Below are 14,165 nucleotides of genomic sequence, written 5' to 3' on the forward strand. Positions count from 1 at the left end.
TAAGGTGTAGACTTATTTATGAAAAGGACCTTCAAAGTTCCTTTTTAGATGACATCATATTGAATCAGAGTGGGCCTTAATCTATACGCCTTGAGTCCTTACCTAACTGGAGGCAGTCAGAAAAAGCCAGAAGTCAGAAGAAGCCAGAAGTCACAGGAGCAGACACAAGGAGAGAGATGGAGGATTTGTGCGACAGTAAAGAATCCTCGAGAATGCAAGGCCTGCCAATATCTTGATGTTGGACTCTTGAGAGAAATAAATTCCTCTTGTCAAAGCCAGACCAGTGTGTGCTATTTGTCATAGCAGCTCTGTCAAACTAAGATGAAGTCCAACTTTTCTAATTTGAACATTTTGCAGAGGTCATCCCTGACTTTCAACTGAATCATATATTAAAGGATGACGTAATCTTTGGTTACATGAACAGCTTTTTCTAAGGCTTATCTTCATTCCCCATGCTCTGTCTCAGAAGTTTGTTATCTCCTGGCTCAGAAATGTGGAAGACTTTCCTTATTAGAAACAGAGGGGATCCTTTAGCTTTCCAAACAATTTTCAAGTTCTTGTAATTCCCTTGGGGAATACTGGACTCAAGATGAAACCTCACTTTTCCCCTGAGACTGCTGAAGCTACAATGGAGGGGTCTGGGTGGACTTTGCTCTCTTATTTCTCCCATATATCACCTAAATTCACTCACTCATTCATTCTCCCTTCTTCCTTCCCTTCCTTTCTTCTTCTCTTCCTCTCCCTGGTGATCAGCCAGGGCATAGGAACTCATGGCAGGTGACTGAGACATCCATAAAGAGGAATTTGGGTTTGTACCTATAAGTAACAGTAGGCTACTATATGTTCTTAAGCATCTTTTACATGCTAGACATTTGCAAATAAATAATTTACACCTCCTAAAGCATCTGTGGGTAAGGACTTATTTGACATCTACAGATGAGGGAACTAAAGCTCAGAGAGGCTGAGAAAATTCCCCAAGGTCACACAGTGAGCAATGGCAGACCTTGGGCCCATCCCCAGTTTTCTCACTTCATGTTCAAAGCCCTTTCCGTTTTTATTCCCTACTGGTTGAAGGGAGATTCATTCTGATAACAGGCCTAGTGTCTAGAGAGGAGAGACACTGGATACAAGGTGTCACACAGAAAACACTCAGAAACACCCTGGCTCTCAGTCTACTCTGAACTAACTGAGCAACCTGAGGCAGCGAGGGGCCATGGCAAGAGCAGTCTGTGGGGCCTGCAGAGCTTCTGCAGCCTCCTGCTTTTCTGGACTGTGAACTGTGTTCTGGAAAAATCCCAGCAGGGACAGCCAAGGTGGGAAAGGAGTACTTCATCCTTGGCTCTGTGAGAAATGCCACTGCCTTTTCTCCCTGTCAGCCACTCACCACTTTTTCGGAGTTTCTTGGGTTCCTGTTCTAAATGGTCCTGTGGACCCCAGAGTGCAATGATGAAGGCAGGCAGGGCCGAGGTGAAGGAAAGGAAGAGAAAAATAAGGAGGAAAGGAAAAGGGGACACACAAAATCTTCTGTGGCCAGAGACATGATCCAGAGTTTCATATCAGCTGGAGATGAGAAAATGTCCCTGCTACATGCTTTTGGGAGATAGTAACTCTATGAAGAGAGTGTCATAAAGGGCATGTGTTGCAGGTGCTAAGAATAGAGACTCTTATCCTCTTGAGCTCTCAGGAGAGATGAGAGTGTGGGTTTGGGATGACGTCAGGGAAGATGGAAATATTTTTACTTACATGACAGATTTTAGAGTTATTATTTGCTAAGGTGTTTGTTAGGTGCAAAGTCCTGAGCTAAATGAGCTGAATGCATTATTATCAATGCTAACAAAAACCCTTTAAAGATAAGTTTTTTTTTTCTTTGTTTACCAAATAAGGAACACAAAACCTAGAGAGCTGCACAAGGTGTGCATGAGGTTACACAACTCCTATGAGTTGAGACTGGGATTGAAACCCTGGGGTTATCTGAGGCCAAAATTTTAAGCTCTTCTTATTGCTCCATAGCACACTGAAACTGCAGTTAACTAGAATATTCAGTGTTGGTGCTATGGGGAAGGTTTTTGATTTGGAGGCAGGAAATCTCTGTGCAATGAAAGTGTCCCAAATCTAGCACATATTCTGAGCATCCGGGCCCTGGGCCTCAGCAGAGTTGCAACACCTATTTTCTGGTTCATTGGACTTACCCAGGTCAGCTAACAGGGAGGTGAAGATGGTCAACCACCACACCAGGTAACTGAGAGTGCCTACAACTGCAAGCAGGAGAATTGCATCCATCAGCCATGTGGGATCTAAGCCTCCTCTCGATTTAGAGGTGGAGTGGACATCACCATCCCAGGGTCCACAGGATAGAGGAATAAAATATGGATTAGAGTGGTCTTACTGGTATTCTACTATAGAACTATTGTGACTCTAGCAATGGAAGAAATTGTATCATAGATGTGGAGACAGTAGCCGTGGTAGTTTCTGAGGGAGAGGGAAGAAGAGATGTGATGTGAGGGCATTCTCTGAACTTGGAGTTATTCTAAATGATATTTCAGGGTCAGATGCTGGACATTGTATACCCTGCCATAACCCCCTTAATGGACTGGGGGAGAGAGTAAACTATAATGTAAACTATAATCCATGCAGTGCAGCAGTGCTCCAAAATGTATTCACCAAATGCGATGAATGTGCCACAATGATGAAAAAGGTTTTTGATGTGGGAGGAGTGGGTGTGGGGTGGGGTGTGGGGTATATGGGAACCTCTTATATATTTTAATGTAACATTTTTTGTGATCCACGTATCTTTTTAAAAAAAGGCAATTAAAAAATAAAAAAGATTATATACTTAATATGAGCCTGACTTTTTAGTCATCATATTTTTCTTACCTCACAACTATATTCTTGATTACAACTGCAATTTGTAGAAGAACATAGAATAATACAATGTGATAATATTTTGTAAAGTTTATTAACAGACACAAACAATAATGTCAAATACATGCATTGAGATGCACAATAAATACCAAGTTCAGTAGCGTGGTCACCACTGAGAATGGGGGTGGAGGCTGTGAGCAGTAAGGGGCACACAGATATTCAACCTGTAAGTCTTTGCAGTTGTTTCACAGTTATTTCCATTATAATTTTTGATGTCTGAAATAATTCATAACAGGACTTTTAAAAATTCATTTAAAAATAAAATTAGTATTCATCTATCCACACATCTATGTATCAATCTAAGAGCTGTGAGAGGAGAAAGAAAAGTAAAAGGAATAGTCAGTGTCCTCAAAGAATTATTTATAATCTAGACGGGAGGACAAGACACAGGGACTTTTAGACAATAGTATGATGAAGGAGGAGTCTATCTATAAGGAAGACGTAGCTGTAGGCAATGATACACAGAGAGCCTGATTCTCAGAAATGTGGTGAAAAACGAGAGATAGTACAGAGTGAGGCCAAAGCAACTCAGGGGACATAAATCCTCTCATTGGATTCCTGACTTTGCTTTCCAGGTTGCAATGAAATCCCACTTGACACTTCTCACAATAGCTGAAATTTTGAACAAGGGGTAATTTTCCATCTGTTTTGTATGTGCTTAGTCAATATAAGTGTCCTGGTTCTCCTCATGGAGGCGCAACACTGACAGGGCTATATCCGTCGGTCACTCTAATGCCTTGGGCCTGGAGAACTCTATGTGATTCTGTTTTCCCCAAAGAACATACACGATGGACCAGAGGAGTTTCACCCCACTTCAAGAGAGAAACAAAGGATGCATTAGAGGAAGGCCCAGGTGTCCTTTTTGACAACTGTTTGTATGGGGCTGAGTGGGGGGATGTTTGGGAAAGATTGGATCATCTGGAAGGTCCTCTAGTGTAAGTTTCACATTTTTTTCCCAGTTTATTGTTTACTTTTTACTTTCCTTAAAGATGATGTGTCTTTCTACTTGTGTATTTATTTTAGAAATGGAAAGAGAGACATGGAAACATTTTTCCCCAAAATAAATATTTGAAATGTGGAAATTCAAATTTTGCATACTGACTTAAAACATAGTATTACAAAATGGGTTTCCACAGAATAACGCATTTTGCATTTGGTTCTATATTTTTGCCATGACTCTGGACAAGCAGGTATACCCAATTCAAAACCTAGGTTTTCTCTGCCCAGCATTTAAAGAGATTGATGTTCTTGCATGGAACTAATAAATTTACAGGGAAACTGCTCATAAAGTCTCTTTCAAGATGCTTAGTGGTATAGATTTTGGTGACAAGAGAAAATTCCAACTATATTGTCTCAAAATTCTTTGAGAAATTGGCATTTGAGACTTGATTGATGGGCATTTGCCACATCATTCATGCCCTATGTCTCCGCTGTTTGCTTCTGTGAAAACTCTAAAAATGCTTTCCCAAAGAAAATACACAAAGTGCTTTTTACCTCCTGCTTCTAATGCAGCCAACAGACAGTTGGGGAAAATAGCCAAAAGGAATGAGTCATTGAGCCCAGCAAAGAGTAAACAACCTTAAAACAAACAAAAAGATGTTTTGACTTTTAGCCCATGGCTAACTTTAAATAAGTCTTTTTGTTTTTTTGACTTGTATCTCTAGTTTACCACTGACTTATTTTTGCCAATTCAAAATACAAGAGTCACCCAACCTGAGAGACAAGTAGAAGTTTCTGTCTTTGCTACAGTTTGAATATCAAATCCACTCTTCCATAAACTCTTCCCACAATGTCCTATGCTGATATTTACAATCATAGACTCTTGAAGCTATAAGGGGCCTCCTAACTAAGTGGATCCAGCACACAAGACAGTGCACTCTTGTCCATCCCAAATGAATGCAAAAGGTTTCTTCTTTCTTCATAGCCATGGAAAGGAATGCACTTGTCACATCAAAGGCCATATACTATGTAGCTAAGGTCATGTTAATTTGCTTTAGTGAGAAAACCACATTTGGCACAACAGCTGCACTTGATGCTGCTTCAGCGTTGAGTTTGAAATGGTCTACTGTTATCCTCCAGATTCCAGATGATTTTTCTAGTGACCAGACTGATACATTAAATGGGGATATGATGGGAACCACTGCCTCTTCATCTTTGACGTGTTTAAGGGTGGTGCTAATCTCTGGTGTTCTCCCTGATAGGATAGTTTCTGTGGCTTTATTTGGCTTTCTCCACTAAAATAGCTCCTTCTCCACAGGCCGAGGAATCAATTTGGGGGTTCTGCCAACTATCAAGTAGGTACATTCTAATTATAAGTTTGGGACCCAGGGAAATGACCACTGTTTATATTTGGAACAAATAGATTCTCTGTGAACTGAATCTTGGTCAGGACTCCATTTATTAACCAGGTACTTACCCTAACTGGGCAAGGTATCATGTCACTTTGTGTTCCCATATATTAATATCAACTAGGGCCATGTATTCAGTAGTTTTTGAAATGTTTGGATGTTCTCCTTTCCCCAGTGTATGCTTACCCAATTGAATGGTCAGTTTTATTTGGGGGAGGAGTAGAGATATTATTATCGTATATACATATTGTGATATTGCAGGAAACTTTCTCCTGAGAACTTGTCACCCCCTCCTTCTGAAAATTTGTTCTGGTTCTGAGAACTGGCTCAGATCCAGAAATGGGGCAAGAAATTGTGACATTTTATTGGGATAATTTCTTTCAGCCTTCTGATCACCTATCCTTGATTTCTTTTGAGCGTATAGATCTACCCTGGCCCTAGAGATATAACCATCTTCAAAGCTTTCTGCAGTCATGTCTCCTTGGCTGCTATTTGACTTTGTGGCTCAGCTAATTATAGTGGTTCCCACCTTGTTTGGATAATTAAATACCATCTCCTGTCTTCTATTATTATATTTCAGGACCTTGTTATTTTTACTGCTATAAGTGAGACCAGTTGTGTTACAGCATCTCTTTTTTTTTTTTTTTTTAAAGATTTATTTATTTAATTTCCCCCCCTCCCCTGGTTGTCTGTTCTTGGTGTCTATTTGCTGCGTCTTGTTTCTTTGTCCGCTTCTGTTGTCGTCAGCAGCACGGGAAGTGTGGGCGGCGCCATTCCTCGGCAGGCTGCTCTTTCATTTCACGATGGGCGGCTTTTCCTCACGGGCGCACTCCTTGCGCGTGGGGCTTCCCCACGCGGGGGACACCCTTGTGTGGCACTGCACTCCTTGCGTGCATCAGCACTGCACATGGCCAGTTCCACACGAGTCAAGGAGGCCCGGGGTTTGAACCGCGGACCTCCCATATGGTAGACGGACGCCCTAACCACTGGGCCAAAGTCCGTTTCCCTACAGCATCTCTTATCATCAGCTCTAGCCTCCAGAGGCCAGCCACTACCTTATTTTAGCATCCCCATTTCCTCTTTCAGGATTCTCGACTTCCATGGTTTCACAGTCAGGCTCATGGCCAAATAGATATTGGACAATTGTTGATCTATAGATAGACTTAACCAGAGTTGGGGGTTGACTCTTGAGTACAGTGGAGGAAGGGGAGGGGTTATATCAATGATGTTTGCGATGAGTGAACAGAATGAACCATGGAACTAAATGGGGTAAAAAGGAAAGAAAGATTTGAGAACCATGAGAATAGGGGGAAAAGTAGTAGGGTTAGAGGGTTGAAGGTCAAAATGAGGCTGTGTAGTAGATAACATGCAAGATCCAGAGTGAATTATTAATAGATAGAAGGATAGGAGATGTGGTTAGAGAGTGGACTAAGGAAGCTGGGATCTCCACTTCAGACCCACCTAGTCAGGTTAGTTTACACATTCCAACCTCAAGCCTTTGCTGTACTGTCGGTGTTTCCAAGATGCAGGATGCCTTCCCTCTGTTTTCAGGCAAAATCTGTAGATACCATCACTAACTGTAACTTTAAACCAGCCCACTAACCGTATGGATTGTGCACATATGGACCGCTAAGTAGGGACTTTGAACTCCCAGAGCTATGTAAAAATCTTCCCAGATTTATTCTTTCTTCCTATTGCTCTTTAATTCTGATCCTGCTTGGTTTCTGTACTCTTTGCTCTGACTCTTGGATCATTATCTTTTCAAGACCTTGGTTCCCACTATAGGTTTTCTTAGGTAATAGTCATATTCCAGGCAGTCCCTTAAAGCTAAACCCCTGGCTGAAGTGGCGACTTAGCTGTGACTGTGGTTTTCCCTAGAGAGAACTAGAAAAAATACTGTGACTTCTTTCCAGATATTTTTTCGCCTCCAAAGGAACCCTCTGTGACTCTGTGCTGATGGCCCTCTTCTGTTTTTTTCTCATTCTTTGAAAATACATTGTATCTGAGGCAGGACAGAATAGGGAGGCAAAGGAGGAATGGGCAGAAAATCTAATAAGATACACAAACACCTCCTGGTAAGAGAAACTGAGGCAATGGCCTTTTGATTAGCATCAGCCTGCTGAGTCACAGAGCAAGTTAGGAAGGGGCAACTTACAGCACTCATCCTGAAGCTCACAGTGCACACCCCGTGGCTTACAGCACACACCCAAAACCTGTGTTATTAGAAGGCATCCAACCAAGAGGGAAGGGGCGAGAGGGGTACCCTCTCTTTCCCCACCCAGCTTTCAGGTTACCTCACGCCTGGTAGACAGCGACCAGAGGCTAATCACTGCCGGTCAGCATGCCCTGCAGAGGTCATGGACAGCAGCCAGAAGCCAGTCACCACTGGACAGCAACCCCCAAACCCCTAAATCCCTACACTTCTAAGTCCTTGCTTGTCAGTGCAGACCTTGGTACCCTGTACCACATAAAACATGGAACAGCAGGGAGAAAAAGCGCATGTTTCTTTCTACCTTGAGCACACCTGCACCCATGTCTTGGGTGTGCACTTATCTTCCTTTACTTTACCCCCCAATAAATTCTCTACCTGCTTAATTAATTTGTGGCTCATCCTTGAATTCTTTCTTGCGATGAAGCCGAGAACTGAGATATCACCTCCAATAACACATCTGTTTAACAAACATGCATGTTATTCTGCTCCATTTCTTTTATATATATGTTTTTATGACAAGTTTATGTGGAATCTTATTTTAATATTTTCTGCTGCTCATTTTCATATGTTCCCCACCCCCAACTTCAAGGATCTAGTCCTCCCTCTTCTGCTGCTTTAGTTAAGTATTCCCAATAAATTGTCTTCTATCTGCTATCTCCTAACTCGGGCTAACTCTCCCACTTTTTTACAAACTTGAAAATATATATTTTATTTTTAAAAATCTGTTTTTTAATAAGTTTGGTCACTTGTAAAGCAGAAATACCAGTTCTCCCAGCACCATTTGTTGAATAGACTGTTCTAGCCCGGCTGGGAGGGCTTGTCAGTCTTATCAAAAATCACTTGACTGTAGATGCGAGGATGTATTTCTGAGTTCTTGATTCGGTGCCCTTGGTCAATGTGTCTGTCTTTATGTCAATACAGTGCTGTTTCAATAGGTACTAAGTGATAGGCTTTAAAGTCTGAAAGTGAGAGTCTTCCAATTTCATTCTTCTTTTTTAAGATCTTTTGGGCTATTTGGGGCCCCTTACCCTTCCAAATAAATTTGACAATTTATTTTTCCTCTTCTGCAGAAAGGGCTGATGGGATTTTTATTGGAATTGTATATTGAATCTGTAAATTAGTTTGGGTAGAATAGACATCATAACAATATTCAGTCTTCCAATCCATGAACATGGAATGTCCTTCCATTTATTTAAGTCTTCTTCAGTTTCATTTAGCAATGTTCTGTAGTTTTCTAAATACAGATCCTTTATGTCCTTGGTTAAGTTTATTCCTAAATATTTGATTGTTTTAGTGGGTTATTATAAATGGACTTTTTCACCTCATTTCCTCTTCAGATTGCACATCAGTAGTGCATAGAAACACTATTGAGTTTTGCATATTACTCTTGTATCCCACCACTTTACTGAACTTGTCTCTTAGTTCTAGTAGCTTTGTTGTGGACTTTTCAGGAGATTCTAGATATAGGATCAAATCAGTGAAAGCTTTACTTGTTTCTTTCATATGTGGGTGCCTTTTATTTCTTTTTCTAGCCTAATTGCGCTAGCTAGAACCTATAGCACACTATTGAATAACAATGGTGACAGTGGGCATACTTATCTTGTTCCTGATCTCAGTGAGAAAGCTTTCAGTCTTCCACCATTAAGTACAATGTTAGCTGTGGGTTTTTTCATACATGTGATTTACCATATGGAGAAAACTCCCTTCTATTCCTATCTTTGGAGTGTTTTTATCGAGAAAGGGTGCTGTATTTTGTCAAATGCCTTTTCTGTATCAATCAAGAAGAGTATGTGGTTTTTCTTCCTCAATTTATCAATGTGGTTTATTTCACTAATGGGTTTTCTTGTGTTGAACTACCCTTGCATACCTGGGGTAAAACCCAATTGATCGTGGTATATAATTCTCTCAGTGTGTTTTTGGATTCAATTTGCAAGTATTTTGTTGAGGATTTTTTCATCTATGATCATTAGAGATATTGGTCTATAATTTCCTTTTATTATTTTTTAAACAGAAGTTGTAAACTTATAAAACAATCGTGCACACGTACAAAATTCCCAAACAACACCCCTCTATCAACACACCACACTGTGGTGGAACATTCATTACAGATAAGATAATATCATCTGATTATTGCCATATCCATAGTGTTCATTTGGCACACATTTTCCACACTGCCCCATTATCAACACAGTACACCCTTAGCATAGATGCAAGAATATTATATTATTATTGTGTACCTCAGTCCATAAATCACTCCAGTTGTGTTTTTCCCATGCTCTTCCACATTCCCAGCACCCTGCAGTAGTGATGTACATTTGCTCCAGCTAACAAAGGACACTCTTGTATCTGCACTATGAACCACTGTTTTTATCTACCTCTTGGTTTACTGTGCTATTCAGTTTCTAGCTTGTTCTCTAGCATTCTGTCAATTGGCATTTACATACTTAGGCTACCATTTCAGCCACATCCCCACTTATAAACTAGCTGTTACTATTTGTTACCATCCACTCTATACATTTCCATACTTTTACAGTGAAGCTAATAATAACTTCTACATACATTAAACATCAGTAGTCCATCTCAGTCCTCCTCTTATCTCCTTTAAGAGTCCAACGCCTACCACTAGGCCTTGAAGATATTTTCCTATAATTTCTTCTAGAAATTTTATGGTTCTTGCTTTTATTTTTAGGTTTTTGATCCATTTTGAGCTGATTTTTGGATAAGGTGTGAGAAAGGGGTCCTTTTTCCTTTTTTGGAGGGGGGCTATGATATCCAGTTCTTTCAGCACCATTCGTTCATTGGACTGTTCTGCCCAAATTGTGTGGGTTTGATAGGCTAGTCAAAAATCACTTGACCATACATCGAGGGTCTGTTTCTGAACCATCAGTTTGGTTCCATTGGTCTATGTGTCTGTCTTTATGCCAGTACCTTGCTGTTTTTACCACTATAGCTAGGTAATATGATTTAAAGTCTGGAGATGAGAGTTTGCTTTTCCTTTTAAAGATGTTTCTAGCTATTCAGGACCCCTTACCCTTCCAAATAAATTTTTAAAAAAGATTTATTTATTTATTTATTTATTTATTTATTTATTTATTTATTTATTTATTTATTTATTTATTTCTCTCCCCTTCCTGCCCCGCTCCAGTTGTCTGTTCTCTGTGTTTATTTGCTGCGTGTTTTCCTTTGTCCGCTTCTGTTGTCAGCGGCATGGGAATCTGTATTTCTTTTTGTTGCGTCATCTTGTTGTGTCAGCTCTCTGTGTGTGCAGCGCCATTCCTAGGCAGGCTGAACTTTTGCGCTGGGTGGCTCTCCTTACGGGGCACTCTCCTTGCGTGTGGGGCTCCCCTACGTGGGGACACCCCTGCGTGGCACGGCACTCCTTGGGCTCATCAGCACTGCGCGTGGGCCAGCTCTACATGGGTCCAGGAGGCCCAGGGTTTGAACTGTGGACCTCCCATGTGGTAGATGGATGTCCTAACCACTGGGCCAAGTCTGCTTCCCCCAAATAAATTTGAGAATCATGTTCTCAATTTTAAAAAATGTTAGTGGTATTTTTATTGGGATTGCATTGAATCTATTTATTGATTTGAGTATAATTGACATCTTGATATTTAGTCTTCCAGTCAGTGAGCACAGAATGTTCTTCCAGTTATTTAGGACTTTTAAAAAATTTCTTTTAACATTGAGTTGCAGTTTTCTGAATACAAGTGCTTCACATCATTGGTTAAGTTTATTCCTATTTGAGTTTTATCTGTCATACTTTATTTTCACCACTCTTTTGACACTTTCAGTTACTTTCATTGATATAATCTTCTTTTCTAGACTCTCTTCCAGGTCTCTGTCTCCTGTCTTTTCTTTTCATGGTCTATCATACCCATTAGTATTTCCTGAAAATCTGGTCTCTTGGTTAGAAATTCTTTCAGTCTCTGTTTATCTGTGAATATTCTAAACTGGCCCTCATTTTTGAAAGACAGTTTTGCTGGATATAAGATTCTTGGCTGGAGGTTTTCCCCTTGTAGTATCTTAAATATATCAGACCACTGTCTTCATGCCTCCATGGTTTCTGGTGAGAAATTAGCACTTAATCTTACTGGGGATTCTTTATATATTATGCAATGCTTTTTCTCTGCTGTTCTCAGAATTCTCTCTTTGTCTTTGGCATTTGACATTCTGATTAGTATGTGTCTCAGAGTTGGTCTAGTTGGATTTTTTTGGATGGATGGGAGTATGTTGTGCTTCTTGGACATGGATATCTATGTCCTTCAATATGGTTGGGAAATTTTCTACATTAACTTCTTCAAATATTCCTTCTGCCCCTTTTCCTGTCTCTTCTTCTGGGACACCCATGACCATATGTTTGCATATCTTTTGCTGTCATCTTTTTCCCTGAGACTTTGTTCAATTTTTTCCATTCTTTTCTTCATCTGTTCTTATGTATGTTTGCTTTCAGAGGCCCTTTCTTCAAGCTCACAATCCTTTCTTCTGCCTCTTTAAATCTGCTATTATATGTTTCCAATGTTTTTAAAATTTCAATTATTTCACCTTCCATTCCCATAAGATCTGCTATTTTTCTATGTATTCTTTCAAATTCTTCTTTGTGCCCATCCAATGTCTTCTTTTTTTTTTTAAAGATTTATTTATTTAATTTCCCCCCCTCCCCTGGTTGTCTGTTCTTGGTGTCTATTTGCTGCGTCTTGTTTCTTTGTCCACTTCTGTTGTCGTCAGCGGCACGGGAAGTGTGGGCGGCGCCATTCCTGGGCAGGCTGCACTTTCTTTTCACGCTGGGCGGCTTTCCTCACGGGCACACTCCTTGCGCGTGGGGCTACCCCACGCGGGGGACACCCTTGCGTGGCAAGGCACTCCTTGCATGGCACGGCACTCCTTGCGCGCATCAGCACTGCGCATGGGCCAGCTCCACACGGGTCAAGGAGGCCCAGGGTTTGAACCGCGGACCTCCCATATGGTAGACGGATGCCCTAACCACTGGGCCAAAGTCCGTTTCCCCCCCAATGTCTTCTTAATATCCTTAATTTCTTTAGCCATCTCATCGAATTTATTAAGATTTGTTTGAACATCTGTGATTAGTTGTCTCAATTCCTTTATGACATATGGAGGCTAATTTTGTTCCTTTGACTGGGCCATATCTTCCTGTTTCTTGTAGCAGATTGTGATTTTTTTTGGTGTCTTGTCATCTGGCTTACTAAAGTATTTATTCTGTGTGCAGGTTTTCTCTTTAGTTTAGGGCTTCCTGCCCTTTTCCCTTGCTGGTTGAGCAGTAGGAGCCAAGGATATAGTTGGTGTTGTAAGCTGTGGAGGCTTTGGCTGTCCTCATTGCCTCAGGGACCGATGAAGCTTCTCCCAACTTTCTCCTTTGCCAGATGTAGGGACAGAGTCACAGCTGTGTGGAATAATCCAAGTTGTGCAGATATAGACTGTAGTTACCCAGAGAGACTGATGAAGGTTTATGTCCTTTTCTCCCCTCCCTTGGGCAGTGTTGGAGCTGCATGTGTGGGCAGCAATCTATGCAGTATGGGTCCAAAATGACTGCATTTGCCCTGGTGGACTTTACATTATTCAGTCTGTGCCAGCCAAATGTACCTGTGGTTACTTGGATAACTGGTGCAGGGCCCACCAACCTCCTCCCTGCCAGAGGTGGGGCTGAAGTCTAGGCTAGGGCTGCAAGGCCCATATGGGTTAAAGAAATGGTTCCCTACCATCACTGTGATTTTTGGTCAGCCCAGCTTTCCCTCATGCTGGGGCAAAGTCAAATGGCAGCCACTGGCCTGTTTCTGACCTGTGCAGGTTCATACTTTAGCTGTTCTTAGGGTTATACTTTAGCCAGAGAATTTATTAATCATTAGCTGAAGTCGATGGCCAGCCATCTCTTCCTCCCTGTTTTTGGGAAATAGAGCTACAAATTCCAGCCACAGAATAGCTCCTGGGGTGGCCTGCACTGCCAAAGTGGGACAATCACCGGCCTCCATGGCTTGGCTGGTAATCTCCTAGAGAGGCTGGTGCAGGTCCCCCCAGCTTCCTCCTTCCCAGAGGTGGGGTTGGGGCTTAGGCTAGAGCTGCAATCTGATCTGGATGTAAAGAAGCCAGACCCCACCAGCACTGTGTTTTCAGTCTGCTGTGCTTCCCCTCATGCCAGGCGTGGAGTTAAGATGATGGTTACTGGCCTCTTTTTGCCTTGGACAGGTTCAAACTTTAGCTGTTCTCAGGATTATACTTTAGCCCACCAAATTTACTCATCATTAGCTGAAGCTGGTGCCCAAACGTCTCTTCTCTCCCCATTTTTGGGAAGTGGAGCTTCAATTCCAGCCATGGAACAGCTCCCAAGGCTGCTTGTGCCTCCAGTGGAGGATGGGCACCAACCTCCGTGGTGTGGAGTGCTCTACTAAGAATCTTCTCTGCAGATGAGCCGTCTCCTCCTTTGATTTCTTCAAGATTGTTGCAGGATACTCTTCTGGTCTCCTGGAGCCCCCAAATAGGTGCTTCAGATATCTTTGGGAGTTTACTAACTGCCCTGTAGCAGAAACTGACTCTAGGAGCTACTAATGCCACCATCTTGCCAGATGTCCCTCTGTAATTTTCTTTTTTGGTAGTATCATTGTCTGGTTTTGTTATTAGGCTGATGTTGGCTTCATAGGATGCGTTTGGTAGTGTTCCTCCCTGTTCCATTT

The sequence above is a fragment of the Dasypus novemcinctus genome, chromosome 6, assembly GCF_030445035.2.
Source record: "Dasypus novemcinctus isolate mDasNov1 chromosome 6, mDasNov1.1.hap2, whole genome shotgun sequence".
In the NCBI taxonomy this organism is placed as follows: domain Eukaryota; kingdom Metazoa; phylum Chordata; class Mammalia; order Cingulata; family Dasypodidae; genus Dasypus; species Dasypus novemcinctus.